At 37.2% G+C, this 19,239-nt stretch overlaps 1 protein-coding gene across 1 annotated transcript in view; it reads left to right on the top strand.

Annotated features, from left to right (window-relative positions):
• CACNA2D3 (calcium voltage-gated channel auxiliary subunit alpha2delta 3) overlaps positions 1-19,239 on the top strand; it is a 474,057-nt gene that overhangs the window by 144,438 nt on the left and 310,380 nt on the right. The gene's annotated exons all lie outside the window — the stretch shown is intronic.

Genomic DNA, 19,239 nt, shown 5'->3' with positions numbered 1-19,239 from the left:
TTAGAAAGCCAAGCGCGTGAGTAATGGAAGGATGCTGATTACAGAGAATGGAATTAATGAAGTCTGGCTCAGTATTTGGCAGGTTATGCGTTTAGTGTTTGTGTGTTGGGAGACCAAGCAGGTGGATTTTACTGTTTCAGAGATTTCATTTAAATTCCGTGCATGTCTGCTTAGGTCAAGGTTTTTAAACACAGTAATTAGCAGCATGTTTCATCGTTGCAGTGTACTGGCAAGGAATTTTTCTATATAGAGTTGAATTTGCAGATGGGGTGGGACCCACAGGGATGGGATTAGCGTGACCTTGATTTGTGCAAATAGTTTGTGTTTGGATCGGAGTCTAGAGCAGAGACCATTTTTTCTCTTACCTAGAAGCCCTTAGAGCTGTACCATCACTGTCTCAAAATGTTGCCTTTAGGAATAGCACAGGAGGGAGGAGCGCTGTGGCAGCTCACAGTTAAAAACGTTTAAAAGAAAAAACCTTTGCTTAAATAACACACATAATTTAAAAAAGTAGGCTAATTTAGAAAGCAAGTAATCTAAGCTAAAATGGAAAGTTTAATAGAAAGCGTTACTTGATACTTAAATGAGTAAATACCTCCTTACCTTTAATGAATTCCTGTATCCTTGGTTTCTTGGATGCCATGTAAGGTGGAGTTTTGTTTACTTTGTCTCTAGCTATCTAGATTTAATTTTAAAACCCTCAGTGAATATTTGCCATATGTCCCTTTAAATTTTGAACTTAAGCATTAAGGAAAACAGATACTTTTTCTGTAGACCTTTTCCCATACACGTATCTAAGAAATACAAAGATCTGTAAGTTCTATTTTCAGATTTTACTGTGGTTACTTCTAGTAATGAGAGAAGTTTTTATTCTAATGAAATTATGATGCAAATTACTGATTTTTCTGAAGGAAGGAAAAAAAAAAACCCACCCCGGAGTGAACTTTTCAGAGCTAAGCATAAAAAAAAAAAGAGTTTAGAAGGCTGTGATACGGACATTGGTCAGCCTGTGTTGAAGTAAGGATAAAATGAGCGCCTCGAAGATGGTAATTCATATTATTGTTGTATACCATGAATGCTGGCTTCTGTATTCAAATGCTTTAGAGCTCTGTTACATTCCAGCCTTGCAGAGGTGTGCTACATTTTGTTGTTTTGAACTGTAAGCCTTGGAGAAATAGGAGCTATTGTCTGAATAAATCAGAAACACACTTCAGAGAAGATTTTTTTGAGAGGTCTACAGTAAGTGCTTCTTCACTGCAGGATAGTTCTCACTTTGACAAAGTCCTTCATTTGCTGAGGCTCTGAAGATATTAACGCTTTCAGGAAGTCAGTTAAAAGCCATTTGTGTCAGCAGTGTTAACGGGACAATCAGATCTGTGGGCAGAGCTCTGTTGTTTATTGCTGTCGCGGTCCATTAAAGCTAATCAATTGTTAATCTTGGTTTCAGCGACCTCTTTGCAACCCTTGCTGGGTGATTGTTGTTCTTTATCAAAAATCTCATAATACCATCTGCTCAATATAAAATAATGGCCAGAATGATTTGATAGTGTACATTCAAGTGGAGGGGGACATAAGGTTTATATAATATACAGTGTATATATATAATCCTGCTATCATATACAGTATATATATAATTCTGCTATCCAAAAGGAATTTTTTGGCATTCACATTGCCTTGGCCGATGTGTGGAAGACAGGATTAAATGCTTTGAATTAGTGGTATGTGATACAGCACCAGTTTGTGCTCTTTGTGCTCAGATATTCTGGAAATTCAGAGAGCACATAAAAAAAGTGCTTTTGTGCTTTTTATTGGTCCAACGTCACCTTCTATGTCTTGAGGACAGTATAGATAATATTGTGTCAGTACATAAAAATGATATAAGGGAGAAATAAAATTATATTAATATTTTTATTGACTGTGAAAGAACACCAATTTAAAGAAAATAATAACTGGGAGAGTTAATCTTTTGGACTGCTGGTATTCTCTTCAGCAATGCTGAAACTATATTATTTCATTAGGCTAGACCTGATCCCTTCTGGGCATTTTTCTTAGTAACATTATTAGTTTTGGCCTTAGTTATTCTATAGGTATTCTAATCAATATACCGTAATGCTGTATAATGGTCTAAGCACTCAACTATCTACCCCTGGACTGAATCTATTAGCACCACCAATAAAAACCTTGTATTTATAAACATAAATAAAATTCCCAGTGAATTGAAAGAAATAAATCAAAATGGATGATATGATGCTTAACTCATCAGCGTTATATATCGCAAGTTTGAGTAATGGCCAAACTAAGAATCAGTGAGAGCTGACTTCAAAGATTTACCCTGCAGTATTTAGGCTTTGAGAGATTTCTTTTTTCTGTTAGGGATGGGAATCAAGAGCTGCAGCTTTAGCAAGTTAGGGGAAATGGCCTTCTGAATGTTACTTACTCTTGAACCTTTAACCCAGCCCAGGGTTTTCTCACCTGGTGGGTATGATTTCAGGTTATTCAGTGTTATTAAAGACACTTTTCAAATTTTTGCTGGGTGAAATGTCGATCTTAAACCATGTCTAATAATGTATTTGGGGATATAAGATAAATTATCATTTGTATTGCTACAGCAAGTTGCCTTGTCACAATATTTCTGTAGTCTTAAAGGATCACGCATCTTGCTTTATACGGGACACTGTCTCCATGCTTGCTTCTGTTTAAAATGAAGTAATTCCTCCTGATTTTGTGGCTGTAACACAATGAAAAAAACAGTATGGGGGCCAACTGCCAAGCCCAGGCCCAGGAAGAGTATTGGATGTTACAGGTTTTGAAGTGATTCTACAACTGTCTTTTAGTTTTGTTGGCTTAATTGTTTGCCAGAAAAAATTTTTGGGAAAAGATTAAAGAGAGGGTGACATCTTCTGTTAGGAGGCAATCCATTAAAAAGAAATTTCAAATAATTTATAATCATTGTTGTTAACTGAAATTTGGCATCCTGATCCTTTAATGCCTTTGTGCTTGAGTATGTGTTTCCTAAGATATGAACCCCCTTGTTAACGATTCACAGAAACACTGTGGTGGAGTTTGTGTTCAGACCCCTGGAAGAGGCTCCGGAGCTGTCATGCGCCTAAGAATTAGTTGCATATGCAACCGATAGAACCGCATAGGTTTAGAGGCTTTCTGCTCCCCCCACATTTCCTCAAACCACTAGAAACTGGATAGGTTTTGTTGTGTAAGTGTACACCAATGTGATACCCAGCTGCTCTTCTAATGCAGTTACTAGCGAGGTGGTAAAGCATGCTTAAACTGTAGTCACGTGGTCTCCGTTGGCACCCAAATCCTCTACAGCATTGTACTGTATTCATGTGATTGTATCGAAGCTCTTAGGATAGAAATGCATAGTGATGTTACCATCTGAACAGAGCAAGGATAAGATCTCTTCTAGTCTTGTATTATTTCTGGTTTTCAGTCATCTCAGGAGGTGGATGCTCAGCAGTGGAACTGGTGCTGGAGTTCTCAATGGAGCTGAAAAAGTAACTTGCACTTTGTTTCTACAAATTAAAAAAAATAATAATTTGAAGATCAATAAAGACTTATAATGCTTGGTTCCTACCCAGTTTTCATACCTCTGACCCCAACGACAGGAGGAAGCTATACAAAATTTCGTTATGACTACTGGTTCATTTGCTGAACTGTTTCATTATACACACACATTTGCAGGGTAGTTCTTTTATTTTCTGTGTGTTAATTAAGTTCATTAGTTCACTTGCCTTATACTCCGGCTGAGTTTTCTCTGCATGTGTGTGATGTGATAATAAAAGAGCAAGGTCATTTCTTTTTAATATAATCAAGGCTAATGCATAGTTGATCTCACCTGAATTACTAGGTGTTTTCATATTGTTGTAGTTTCACTTTCTGTATAAGATAGTAGAGGTTCAAGTGCCAATACTTTAAGATGGTTGACCTAATTTCAGTTTTATGTCATGAGACTAGAAGAGGATTAATCAAACAGCTTTTAGGAAAGGATTACTTTCTTTTAAGAATATTCTTAAAGTTAATTTAGTGGGATAAAAAAGGAATAATGGTATAAGGCTGCTTTTCGTTCTTATTTTTTTTTTTAGATCTGTAGCATATGGCTGAGTTTTTAAGGAAGAGGTTTTCGGAACTATACCAGAGTTAGGTACCTGTCTGCCAGATTTTTCTGGCTGTTAACTCCTAATTGCATTTCGTGTCCTTAAAAATCTCATCCTTACTCCTAGAGTATATGTTGGCTATAGAAAAAATCTTGTGAAATCAGCAGATGGATAGCTGAGGATTTTCCAATGGTTTATACAGGTGAAAGATGTATTTTTTTTATACCTATTTAATGATTTTTGAAAGTCTACAAAAGGTGAGACTTGAAAGTTTTAAGGAGAAAGCAGAAATACAAAAGAAGGCTGGGGAACAGAATTAGTCCAATTCATAAACTGTACAGCTCCTGGGCCTGATCCTTCAGCTGTTAATATTACTAGATAGGTACCCTTGAAAGACAATAATAAACTAACTTTTAGTAATTTTGAAATTCAATTGCTGGATATAGAGCTTAAATATAGACACAAAAGCATAACTTAAATTGCTACTACTTTTTAAAAAATTCTGACCAAAATGTTTATTTAGTATAATGATACCATGCAAAAATTTGTAATGGTGGATTGTTAAATGCTTAGGTATTTAATAAAAATTTAATCAAATAGATGCTAATTACATTGATATCAGTTACTGGAAAATGCAAGGAGAAAAGATAACTGAGAATATCTATTCTACATAATCTTACTAGACTCCGTTTATAACACATGCATTACTTTCATGTTATTATTTCAGAAGAGTCTGTTTGCATATTTCTATCTCTCTAATTTTGAACGAGGCACATAATAGCTAGATTTAGTCTATTGGTATTAATATTTTTCTGGCTGTTAGAATAATGTCCACAAGACTGAACTCAGCTCTTGAAGGGTCCTGAACATCCACAATGGAACGGGAAGTCTGTTGGACTTTGAGCACTCAGAACCAATGATTGAAATGACTTCTTGAAAACTGCATTTAAAATAGCAGTGGAGCATCTCAAGTTTGATGTCCTTCATGGATTATTTATCCAAGCTGCTTACTTTCCAAATCAGAAATCAGTCTTCCTAAGCTCCAAGGCTGGAAACCTAATATGAGATCTGACAGCCTAAGTTCCTTTTTAGACTTTCCTTGAAATATTTTGCAGACGAAAGTGCTCTCAGCACTTTGAATGGAATACGGGCAGTGTACTTGTAGCTTGTAAGAAGGCACAAGGAAGAGATCCTTAACTAGAACAAGCTGTTCACCTTTCCTGGCCTCAAGGGGTTTGTTTTTGTGTTCCTCCAACACAAGTGATACTGCAATGGGTTCTTTTATATGGTTATGTGCATCCAACTGAAGGCATAATTTGGATACAGCAATGATGCAGATATGGTGCCAGGACCTGCAGAAGTCTTGTTGTTACTGAGTTTTCTGAACAGTTCAAAGTTCTCTGTACTGATCAAAAGATAAGGAAGATCAAGGAAAGACAGTAAGCATCGCATCTGGGATGTTGTTAAAAACCAACAGCAACAACAGAGCCCCAAACTCTTAAGCTTTGCGCTGCAGTTTGAGGGCTAAGAGGAAGGAAAAAGGGAATATAAGCATGAGCATCTAGTCAGTTAGTGAACTCCAAGGCACAACAGGACACATATAAATGCTAAAAGCATCTGTTAGAGTATTCAGTTTTAGTTTTTCCTTTGTCATTTCTTTTTTTTTTTCAGAAAATACTTCTATACATTTTTCTGAAATAAAAAAACCTTCAGCTTTCCGGTTTTGTTTAGTAGTAGTATTCTTGATTTCTGTGAGCTCAAATTAAGGACTTCTCAACTGCAACAAATTGGCTTCCAGACTTTTAGCTCTAAGGATAAGCCCTTTCAGTGGAGAGTGCTTTAGCTTGTCTACTCATTCCTATTTCTTTGCTAAGGTTGGGAAGAGGAAAGCTGAAATGACTGTGGAACTATTGAGACACCAGTGAATTCAGATGTCACTGGTTAAGAATTCTCTAGAATTGATGCACATGTAAGGTAACCTTCCTCTGAAGACGTTCACGTTGCTTTCACTCTGCATACATGGCAGGGATTAAGTACCAAGACAGCATTTGGGGTTATTTTAATCTCCAAGCTATTATCTGTTTTCTGCCTTTGTAGTAAGTGAACAGAAACAGAGAACAAGATTTTATGAAGCCAGGAAAAAAAATGGGTAGTGATATTTTAGTTCATCCTCTAATGATGAAGATTAACCTCTCCGTTATTTTTTTTCACTTCAGAGTTTTGTAGAATTTTTTGAGAATTAAGGGAGATTTTTGGCTTTTAAAGAGAATTATAAGTGGATCTTTTCTTTACTTTTCCCCCTTCCACACACATATCTTTCTAAGAATTTCTAAGTTCTCTTACTGCAAACAAATCAAATGTCATTCACTAGAAGTATTTTATTTTAGTGTGTGTTCGTAACTTCTGTTGACAAGGAGTGAGTTCGATAGCTAAGCACCGGAATGCGTGGAGTTTAACTGTCTCAGAAGCAGAGGTGCAGGAGTTGATTTTTCAGCTAATTTGTAATTTCTCTGCTGTAAATAATTGTTTGGCATTTTGGTGCCATTCTGCCCTGTATAAGGGAGCCATCAGAAAGGAACAGTAATTCTCTGCCTGTTTAGTTGGCTTGCTGTTCTATCTACATAGGCTCGACGGCAAAGGGACTGGCAGCTATGGTCTGAATTTGCTATTGCAAATAATGTGCTCTGCTTCTGAGAAAGTTTGGCATGGAGTTCTAGAGATTCATTCTTCTGATGGTAGTTACAGGCCTCATCCTTTTGGTACCCTTACAGGTTAGGCTCATTAAAGAGATACCAGAAGTAGTTTTCAGACAGTTCTGGATTTATTCCTGCCTGCCTCTCTTGTGATAGCAATTGCTAGCTGAAGCGTGTGAAGTGTGTACTAAAGAACACACTATAAATTCAGTTCTACCCATCGAATGTAGACACAGTGCTTTTTGCCTAGTGATATCTTCTGTAAATACTTACAGAAATCTGAAACCTAGAATTGTCAAAGAACTGTATGACTGAGTAGATAATTGTCTTCCTAAGGGTTTTTCTTTTATATTTATTTGTCCCTTTATTGTGTTTGCTTGCTACCAGAAATGAGAAGGAAATAGCTTTCTCATCCCATGAGTGTTTTCAAAATTTCAAGCTCTCTGATTAAACATTGAGATACCCCAACGATTTTCTGAGCAAGAGAAACCTCTGCTTCAGAACAACTCATAAACAAATAGGTGGGGCTCTCAGTTAGGATATGAGAAGCCTGTTCAAGTTGCTTCTCTGGTGAGTATTAAATTATTTGTATGAAAAGAAACAACTGCAGCAGAAGAGTTTGTGAGACACTCAGAAAAGCCTGATGGATGGGGCAGTCGCTTTGGATCTCAGAGGCTTTAGTCTGAGTTTCTGTTCTGCTTGATTCAAAGGATGGATTTGAACTGCAGTGTAAGGCTTTTCCTCTCTGGCACAATTCTGAAAAAAAGAAGTGTATTTTCCAAAACTACGAGGAGTCACAAGTCAGGTCTAACAGCAGTAACAAGGTAGAACAGAAAGTATTTACATACATATAATACATATATACAGTTTTTCCTTTCCCATACTCAAATCATTAAGTATTTCCAGGCTGCCTTTTTTTTTTTTGTGCTCTTCATAAGCATCTTATAAGAATTAGAGACATGTTTAAAAGAAATAAAATGAGATTCTTGCATAGACAAATAAATTCACAGGTCAAGGTTATAAGTAAAACAGAAGTTCTCATTAAAATAGTGATAAAACTTGGTGTTCACAACACTGAATTCTTTCTTCTATTGTTTTTGCAAGGCAATTCTTTAACTTATTCCAATAGAACAGATAAAGGAATAAGCTAGTATTGTTCAGATAAAGGGATAATGATGCACCAGAAGGAGCCAGTCAAATGAAAACAGGTATGTTCACTTTCAAGCAGGAAAAAAAAAAGGAAAAAAAAAAAAAAGAAAAAAAAAAGACATTATGAAATGAATTTTTAGCAGAAAATCAATAACAATACTTAATGCTGCAGCCTTAAAATTAGATTGCAATTTGTCATATCAAGCTGGGAGTTTGTGTAAGCTTGCAAGAACTTCACCTGAGGCTTCAATAAAATTTCATCTTTCAAAATGCTTAGCATTCCTTCCAAAAATGCCCAAACTAGAACTGCTTCTGCCAGTGTGATTACCTTTTCACACAGTCTAAATAGCATGATCCATGCATGCTGTGATTGAGAAGTCAGCAAATTTCTCTGCATTTCAAAAGCAGCCTGTCGTTTGGGAAGATGAGCACCTCCTGGATGCCTGGTCCACTGGTCTGGGCAGGGATGTCAGAGTAGGCAGAACAGGTTAAATGTTGCAAGGGGAAACATTTGTGAGTGGAAGGCTGTGGAGGATGCAGAAGAAAGCAGAAGCAGCACCGTAAAGGGTTAGGTGTCAGAAGACTGTAAAGTGCAGGAGAGAAGGCTGGAGAAGGAGAAATAACTAAATAAAGTGTAAAGGCAAAGCTGTTAAGTGTTAATATCTTTGTGTTTCAAGAGTACTGACTTTTTGCAAGTCTTTCTAAACCCATTACCTTTGCTTATAGTGGGGCTAAAATGGAGAAACCATTGCGGAGGGCGGGCACCCGCAGCCCCCAACGGCCCAAGCCCTCCCGCCTTCCCGCAACACCACGGCTGGGACTGACACGATGCCGTGACCTTCCCAGAAAAGCCTCCAAAAACGCCAGAGGAGGAGCTTTGGGGGGGGAAGGGGGAAAAAAAAAAAAAAAAAAAAAAGGCAAAACCCTCTTTCTCCATCCTCTTCTGTGTCAGGCTAGGCAATTACATACACAATAAGAAGCTGCCTGACATAAGCTCCACTATAAAACAAAAGAAAACTTCAGAGACAGTAAGAGCAGATAACATTCAAATACCATTTAAAAATGGGTTTCAGAGAAGTTTGGCAAAACAAGTGTGAGCAGGGCGTGAGGGAGCAATGCTGCATAGGAGGTGAGGGAAAATATCACAATGTTATTGAAAAACGTGCTCCTTGAGATTGCCATAAACCTCAGCGAAACTTGTCTTATCATAGTGAGGGCAGAGATGATGTGTTTAAAAACATGTCTCTGATAGATGTTAATGGGACCAGCAATTTCCGATTCTAACTAACCAAGAAAGCAGCTAAAGAGCCAGAAAACAGGAGAAATGACCATGCAAGATGGCAAGTTAGAGTTGCCAGTGCTTGGTGTATTTGTCAAATGTTTGGAGTATTGGTGATAGCAAACAGGAATCTGGGATTAAAAATCACTTCATAGTGGGCAGTTGGCTTACTTGCCGGGAATTGTGGCCTAGAAATTAGTGATCATCCCTCTCGGGGCCGGGGTGGGTGGGGGAGAGAGCTTGTCACCTTCTGAAAATGCTTTCTAGTTCGCTTTTAACATTAAGGTCAGCTACTCAGCAGCTTGAACGCTGAGCCCCGTGCCTTTTACCTGGCTGGCAGCAGCCCTGCCCTCAGCACTTTCGCACTGGGAGTCAGATTTACTTGTATGCTCCTTTAGTCCTGTCAAGATCTTGGTGAATGTTTTAACAAAACAACTCTCCTTGGTTTAAGTGATGCCAAAGGAAAGTGGCAGTTCTCAGGATTTTGATCCTATCAAGATTCATTTTGAAAAACGCTACTCTGGCTTAGCTTTCCTTTATCTGTGGATATTCAGTATGTATCAGACAGCACAAGGAGGAGGTGATGTATGGAGATTGTTGTTTTCTGATTTGTTAAGACTGCTACACCAAAGATAGACAGCGCAGTCTATCATCAAAGCTGTGTGTTTGAGATACGCTTTTTGCCAGAACCCCACATGCTTTCTGAACTGTCTGGAAAGTCTATTTTAAAGAGTCTATTTGAAACATCTATTTAATTCTATATGTACTCGTACATATTTCGTATATACACTTAGTTTCTGATACGTTAGAAGGACGAGATACTAAGGTGCTTTGAGGAGCAGGCAGTGCTGGAGTTAATGTTTTTATTTGTAAGGCTCATTGGTCAATGATACTGAGCTCTCCTCCAGGAAAAAAAAACCATCCTTAACTCACTCTTGCAAAATTCAATGCCCTATTGTTCTCACTTTTCTGAAGTCACTGTTTATAACATTGTTCTCCTTTCCCCTCTGAGGAATAATATAATTTATTGGAGCAGTTCATTCATAGTCTATGTGATATCTATCTTTTGGGACAGAGATACCTTTTGCATGATGTACACACTGTTAGCTTCAAACTCTTCCTGTTTGCTTTATGTGAAAGGGTTTGTAATCAGGAATATTTATGCATCCTGGTACCCAATTGTGCTGTGCTTGCTGTTTTCTGCTCTTTGTAGAAAATTAAACTTTTTTTTCTTTTTGGCTCACACCTACCTGAAAAGCAAAAGATTTTACAATATTACCCTATGGATTTATGATTACTAGGCAGATAGCCAGTAATAAGCAGTGATATCTGATACTACAGCCCAGACATTCTCTGCTTTTTTCCACCTTTTTCCTATTATCTTTAGGTTTAATAAACTATAAATGGGAGAAATAAATGGCAGACCATCTTTTCTCTTTTTGTGCTTTTTTTTTTTTTGAGGCGCTTGGTGATGAGATTAAGTTAAAGGTCATATATTCTTCCAACCTGGTATTTAGGAATAAGCAAATTATTGAAAAGGGTGGAAGTAATCTAGGTTTATTCATTTTTATGGAAGAGCAGATTTTTTTGCTACACAACAATCATTTTAAATGGAAATAACAGTATTATAGATAAAGATTTAATGAATATATATGAGAAAGGCAAGATAGAAGTCACTAAGCAGTTCATAGCTTTAGATGAGGTCACAGTTCTGACTTGTGTAGTATGAAAGAGATTAAATCTTAGATTATTATAGTGAAACTATTTCCAGGGTATTGTACATACTGCTTATTGTAGGAAAAAAGTTACTTTCTTGCCTTTGGCTTATAAGAAAGATACTGAGTGAAAACCAGCTACATTTATACCTTAGCATTTCAACTGCATGTATTGTTTCTTTGTTTCTGAATCTCACGTAATTGCTGACTACAAAATTAAAATACCAAGCTCATTATTTCAATCCTAAAATACAACTTGCTTTAGACTTATGCTTTGTCTCTAATTGTAGTGTCTGTGTGTTGGGCTTCATTAACTTGAAACAGAAGGAGTCCCCGCTTTTGTGTTGAACTTAATTAAAGCTGGTAATGATTATTGTCTGAAAATTTTCTGGGTTCAAGTAGGTTATTTTGCCTCTGCCTCTATTTTTACGCACCATTTCATCAATTATGTGGTTGGTCGATTCATAATGTACAGGATTTGTCTGAATTCAGTGAGCTATGGGGTTTTTTATCATAGAAATACACTTGCATATTTGTTTAATGGTTAGTTGAAAGCTGCTGCTTGTGAAATAGTCACTGTTGACTTTTAAACTCAGATTTTTTGAAAATTATTTGGAAAAATAAAAGCAATTATTTTTCCATGAATAGTAGACAATAGCGCAAAACACCATAGATAGATCAACATCCAGGGGCACAGTAAGTGGCTTTCAGGTCTTCTCAATACAAAAATTGAAAATTTCAAAATAAGACAATTGTATGATGATGTGTAAAAACTTCATACTTAGAAGTACAGTCTGCTAAGCTGTACTCTACCTACTAGCACGGTTTTGACCATGACTGAGAGTGTGAAATAATTATGCATATTTATACACATATATAGTTTAGTATTTATGTTCTAATAGTTTTTTTCAAAGCTCTGCATTTCACTCCTATGTATTTTGCCTGATGTGCACATCCTTATCACTGATTTTGCGGGTTGTGCTTTGGGAGATGTCCTGCTTAAAAAATAACAACAACAACAAAACCTCAAAAACCTCCTCTGGTGAAAGACCATGTCTAAGGTCAGGCCCAGGAGTATTGCAACAAAATGCAATGGATTAAATAGATAATCAGATGAAATAAGAAATAAAAGATTCACTTACCTGCGGGAAAAGCTTGGAAAAAGTGATGGTATGTTCCTTGAAAAATCATAGAGACTAAGTTTAAATAAGTGTTTTGTTTGTGGATCTTTTTTTTTTTTTAAAAAGCAACTTTACAATAACAGTAATTTGACTTAATGTTATATTTTATGTGTTTCGTATTTCAGATTTAAACTAACAGCTATATAGCTAAAGCTTTCGGAGTATTCAATTTAGATGTAAAAAAAAGGACTTGAAATCTTATTCTGCATCCAGTTAGCTTTTTGAAATGAGGAGCATGTGTTCAGAGAAATATTACTGTGGATCCAAAATGTGCCTATCAAAGATATTAGTGAAAGGTTTAATGGATATTCTGTGCCTGTGCGAAGCTCCAGCTGACAAAGTCAGCTCAAGAGCTTTCAGCATCATATGCGAAAATGGATTTTGCAGCAAAGAAGGGTTGAGCTGGGGGAGGTGTGTTATGTTGGAAGGGACAGTGGAGGTTTTGGTTACAGGGCTGGCAAAGGCCAGGTGGTTGGCAGCAAGGTGGGGAGATGTGGTACAATTTGTGGGGCTTGTGGAAGCTTATGCTGTGTTTGTGATTTTTTTTTTTTTTTTTTTTAATAGATGTATGGAATTGTGATGGGGTAAAATAGTCTGGAAGGAGATTACCTGAGGTTGTAAGAGGCTGTGGGAGGTCTCAGAGCCTCCAAGGGCTTTCTGAGACTTTCTCCCCAGGCCACTGGTAGACCTTGCCACCCTAGTGCAGTTCTGAACTGTTCTGCATGGTGTCCTCGCCTTTCTGTCACACTTACCTTCTCACCAGGGTGCCCATCTCAGTTCCCTTCTCTCCAGCTTCAAATTCTGCCCCTATGATAGCAGCAGCAGGCTGTGGAAGCAGGTTGGGGACCTGCTCTGTGGAAGCGTGTGCTACCCTAATTCATCTTCACGCTCTTGCTATTGGCAACATAAACACAGTCTGCTGGCTGGACATTTTTGCCTGTATTCGGCACCATACCTGGCTGTTGGCTGATCATATCTTACACAAGGATCTTTCATAGCAAGCTGTGTACTATTTTTCATAAGACCATGTACCACTTCAGATCCCTGTAAATCTTTCCCTGACACATGTGCTGTGTCTTCTAGTGCATTTGTGTAGTAGCTGGGGATCCAGCTGTTTCCTGCAAACAGTTAGGAAATTAATAGTCCCATGAAGTATTACTGTGTTAGTGTCCCTGATTAATGATGGTGGTAGGGATGTTCAAAGTTACGGGCACACCTCTCAGTGAAGGGGTAAATCCTATGTTGCCTTTTGATAATTGTCTCTGTTTCTACTGAAATTCCCATACAGGTTAATGGCTATTGAAGTAGCTCTCTAGAGGTCAAGTGATTATTATTCTCCTAGAAAGACCCAAATTTCCAGACTTGAGCTACCTGTGAAATGTCAATGATGTGAAAAGGCATAGTAAGGAGGTGAAATACAAGATGCTGGTGTTATGAAAACTTAATCAATTTCTATACCTGCTCCCCTTCCCTACTGCATTCCATCTCTCAGAATTGCAATTTTCTGCAGATTTTATGGAACCTATATTCATTGGGATCTATTACAGGCTATAGACTGGGAAATCTCTTAAAGATTAATTGAAATTCAGAAAATAAGAATGTGTAGTATGTACTATAAAAACACTTGCATTTGAAAACGTTCATTATTTTTTGTCCAAGTTCTGCACCGAATTCCATAAAATAACAGCCCAATTAGCATCCACAATTATCCCAGTAGCTGAATTAATTCTTTTTTTTTTTAATTCCTTGTGGTCTCTTGGTAAATCTTACTAAATATTTCCTCCAAATAACGTTCCAGTCCTTGATCTTTCTACATACTGGCAGCACCAGCATTCCTCTTGAATGGGGGTTGGTGGGCTTGTGGAGAAACGAAATGGCAGTTTAGGGAGATTCTGCTGAAAGAAGGCAGTGAATGGTACAAGGTGGAGGCAGAGCAGTTTTAAACACGGACCCCTTGCAATCCCAGTAACACAGGCTTTGCATGTTACTTGCTTTCACCTTAATCAAAAGGTAATACTTTGCAGTAATGCTTGGGACTGGTTGGAGTGAAAGCTATTCAGCCTTGGTAGCTTTTTTGCCATCCACTGATGATCTTTTTTTCCTCCCACCCCTAATGTTTCAAGAGTTGTTCCTTCCCTTCATCCTATCCCAAAATCGGTTTTCACCTCATCTTCTTACTTTCTTTTTGTGTGAGAGAGGGCAAAACTGAGGAGTGGGGTTGTTGTCAAGCCCAAAGTGTTTCAGCTGATCCAGTTTTGTCTTACACCAACTAACTTGTACCCACAGTAGTTGTGTAAACCATGAGTGATCCTGGTATATCCGAGTAAATCTGGGCAGAGACAAAAGGAGAGAATTTACAGGATACAAGACTGTTTCATTTGTTGTCTTGCCCTTTCTCTTCAGACTGCAATGCAGCTCTACTTTTGACTGCTAAAGCATTTCTGCAGTGACAAATCCTCTGGTGCACAACTGAGGAGATGTGTATGATGGTTTCATTAGCTTTTGCCACGGTTGCCTGGCTCCTCGAGTGCATGAGCGTGCACACCCTGTGTACAGGCACCTCTGCACTCTGGTGTTCAGATAAGCCCTGACATTAACTGGTGAATTTGGTGAGCGTTGCACCTCAGCCTGTGTGTAAGTGAACTCCAGAAGGACAGTATAAAAACTGTGGGTTTTGAATTAGACTTTATAGTGCCATAAACAGTGACATCATTGCGTATACACACAAATGTATAATGATGAATACAGCAAATGCAATCTTGGATGCTGGCTGGAAAATGCACGCTCCAGGCTCAGATTTAATAGGAACTTTCATATTCCATTCTTGGAATATAAAGCCAGCATTTTTGTCTATTTTGACTTTTGCATTAATAAAATGAGGTCAGGAAATCTGTTAAAGTTTATCTTTAAAAATATTTTCAACCCAATCACCTTGTTTTAGAAATCATTTCCGTTTGTTATCTGCACATTTAAGTAGATTGTGTTTCCTTGTGATTGATTCTCTGAAGGAAAGCACTAACAGATTCCTGTAATTGATTATACTTTAATGATGCATAATGGCAAGTTCTGTTTTCCATTATTGTTACCCTACACGCTGAACTGTAACTGCCGCGATACCAGAATGTATATTGATATACAATTGATTTAGTAACATTTTACCAGTTGAACTGTCTTGCATTAACTAAAAACATGTCTCCATGTCTTCATTCACACATTCAGGGCAGGTATCGTACACGTCTCTGCAGATGGTCAGTTCCTCCGGCTTATTGGAGTTGGCAAAAGACAGCGCTGCTGGAGATCGGTGCAGTCATTGTTTCTGGGTTTCACGGGTGATTACAGATGGGAGTTGGCTGGTTTTACTTTCAAATCTTTCACTTAATTACATTTTTTCTTTCTTTTTGATCGTCCTTTTTCAACAAATGTTCCTCTGCTTCTTCTCACCCCCCCAAATCACTGATTGCGAATAAGATGGTTGATGACCTGAAAGCGTTGCTTATCTTCACGATCGGTTACCTAATTATTTACTGATGTCCCCTGCCTATCTGTATAAATCTCTGCTTGTGTTTAGATGGAAAACTACAGCAGGGATTACTTTGCATGCATGCATGTGATCGCATGTGCATTTGTAACAGCAGTTAGCACATCTGAGTCCTGTTCCGTGACTCAGACAGCTGCGTGCTCTTTACTTACACAAATAAATAGTGCAGTTCAATTGCCACTTAGCTGTACTTTATCTCTTGGACATATGACCTGTCCTAACCCAAAGGTTACAGGGAAGGTCTGATGAGTAATCTAGCATGTAGAGCTGGCCTATATGGGAAAAATAAATAAAGTTTGAAAAGCTTTTGATTTTTGCGGATGTTTTGAAAAGGCATACAGATGTTGTCTTCTAAATACTCAAAGGGCAGATACAGGAAACTTAATAGCTAGAGCATTATAATGATGTAAATTGGTGACGTATGTTAGAAATACTAGCTGGAAGTACAAAATATAGTTGCATAACGCACTGACTATGGCTTCATGTTTGCCCGTATTTTAAACTTTCTTTACTGAGAATGGGATTGTACTTAACACTTACAATTCTGGCAAGTTGCGCCAACAAATCTTACTTGTATTGTAAATGAGCAGCTATATTATTGAAACAATAGAAAATGGATAAGGGTTACACTCTCCTCCCTTTCAAAATCCTTTATTTTCCAGGGTTTAAAATTCAAATTTTCACATTATCAGCCATATTAAGCCAGTGTGAGCTTTCATAACCAAAAGTTTAGGAAAAAAAAAGATGAAAACCTGCTGTTTAGACTTGGTGAATATCAGTGTTTGGCAGAATTAAAGTACTTTCTAAAAATCTGTGATAATTTTTGTATTTCAGTTTTAAAACTGAAATTTTAACTTTAAATTTCAGTTTGAAATCTGAAAACTGAAAATAAAGAGAGTCACTTCTGTATAGACACTTTGGTAAGTTGAACTCTAAGGCAATGAGTTACCACCACACAGAGATCTCATATTTTATTCCATATTACTTAAATTTTAAAATGTTTTAAATCATGCTTGTGTGGTTACTGTGTGCAGAGATTGTTGGACCAATTAGTTTTACTATCAGAGAACAGTTTCAAAAAGATAACTGCAAATACAAAGCAGATTAGGATACTTAAATGGCCTTTTCAGTGGTGATATTTGAGGAATCAGGACTGTCTGTAGTATCTCACACTAATTTTGGAATATATCGCACAATTTAATTTCCTGTTTATTTGCTCTTCTAGGGGAACAACTTTTTAACTGTGAAGTAAAATTTATGCTCTAGTACTATATATTCTCAGCTCAGCCCCACACTGCAAGAGAAACCTCTACATGTTTCTTTAATTTAAAAAACATGAGTTCCTAATTAGTTACCCATAGACAATGTTGGATTTTTCCAACTGCAAAATGATTAATAATACATAATTAAAATGGAACCTGGATCAAGAACTCATCAAGTCTCCCTAATACCGTAATACTGTACCCTTTCCTTGGCAAACGAAGTGATCTTGCCCCAGGGGATCTGAATGACTCTCAGGAAATCTGTTCCTGTAAACACACTGTCTCCTCTCATCAGGAATTTCCAAAATTCCCAATTGGGGAACTTCTTTCCAATATTTTCACAGTAAAAATATGCAACTCATAAAAGAGTATTAAGTAAATTTTGGAAAATGTCACCAAGCATGTATATGATGTATGAAAGTGCTCTGAAGTCGGTGGTAAACGAATGTATGCATAGATAAAGAACAGATCACTGTTAGTCCAATAGCTATACTAAGTATTTTCTTAAAGACTGTGCAATTTCTTCTTGCCAGATTTAAAAAAAAAATAAAATAATCCCATCTACTTGCTTCTAAGTTGCTAACAAAGCACAGATAAACCGAGAATAATACTTCTTTATTCCTTTACATGTTAACCTTTCTCCCCGCCCCCCTCCCACCAAAAAAAAGTTTTGCTAGCAAGATACTCGCCAGATACTCAATTACAGCCCAGACGTTTGTAATGAATACTGTAGAAAAGCAGGTCTGGAACATATCCCAGCTGTTCAACGGGAATATGTACCATAACATTGGGAGCCACTAGATGCCACTCTTGTCTCATCCCAGTATAAGGCTGAGAGTATTTATGATTGTTTAAAAAACCCAACTATGCCCTCCCACCCCCAAAGCCCCTTTAAAGATGTTCCTTTGGTATTTCAGCTATTTTGCATTTTTTTTTTCATTAAAGTTACAATATGACCCTATTGTTTATAGTATTCCTTCCCTCCTCAGTAGTGTTACAGTTATTTATAAATATTTCAAAGGTATCCCTAGACAATTTTTTTGTCGCAGTCCTCTTGCATAGCTATGTTGTGCTATGTCTCATTTTTCTCTGGGTGGAATTCACAAACCTCTGGCGTGTGCATTCATCTGTGTTTCTGATGCACCTTTGCATTTTTTTTTTCTGTACCAGGTACAGTAGGAAGCTCATGAACTTCTTGTATATTCAGATTTTACCATTGGCAACCTCTCTACTACAGTTGTCATGATGTTTCCATGTGAGTTGCCTGTCCGTAGATGCTTCTCCCCCGGTTTGCATCTTTCAGGATTTTCATAGCCAGGTAGTTGATGAAGAATAAGTGTAAAAATGTTCAAGTTATTTGAGACAATATAGGATAAGATCAAAAAATAAAAGTAATCCCTACAACCTTCAGCATAATTAAACTGTAATGTTTCATCTGCACACATAATGCGCACCTGGGCCTCTATATAGTACGTTTACTTTTTTGTTTAATCTCTTAAAAGGAAGCATTGCACCCTGAATGGATACACAGTTAAAATATTAAGCTTTTCTTCCAAATTAATCTATATCTTCTAAAGAAAATACAGTGGAGTTCTGAATGTTAGTATATGAATCACTCCTTTCTGTATCTTGCAAATTATATGAAATATAGTGGTCACTTGTTTCCGGAGAAATATTTCCATATTGTGGAATTTTTTTAAAAATGATAATTCAAAATTCAATAAGAAAATGTCTCACAAACTTGCCTGTCTCAGAAGAAAAGGAAAACCAAAGTAAATTTGTTATGATCTCAGTAACATCGGACAAATAAACCCTCAGATGTTGAAAATGTCGATGGTAGAAATGAATATGTTCTCTCTTGTTGGTAAGACTGACTCTGTTCTCTTTGGTTTGCATGAATTTGATATAGCCTTTAATTATGTGATTTTAATACTGTTTTCCATATAGCATCAAATATTTTTATTGCAGCGTTAAATGTATACGTGAGATAGCTTCTGTGTACTGTAAACTACTTGTATGCCAGCCAGAGTCAATGGGAGCCGCTAGCTTGAAAAAAACACAGTATATAGTTTATAAGTAACTTACAACAGCCTGTGAATAACAAGACTGAGTAATGATGAAAAATTACAGGCATATAAAGACCTCCTGCATGTTCAATTAAGTTAGATTTAGATTTATCTGAGTACTTTCCAGGGTATGTGGAATGCTGTGAATTGATCAAAAAACACAGAAGGATACCTCCATAGAGAAAGCCCTTTGTGCCCTGGTTAGATTATTAGAGGTGAGGATCGTTGGTGGAGCTCCATGTAG

The sequence above is a fragment of the Egretta garzetta genome, unplaced genomic scaffold (genome assembly GCF_000687185.1).
Source record: "Egretta garzetta isolate BGI_Z169 unplaced genomic scaffold, ASM68718v1 scaffold215, whole genome shotgun sequence".
Taxonomy (NCBI): Eukaryota; Metazoa; Chordata; class Aves; order Pelecaniformes; family Ardeidae; genus Egretta; species Egretta garzetta.
Note: the sequence above shows the minus strand (reverse complement) of the source record. Positions and strands in the feature narration are given on the sequence as shown.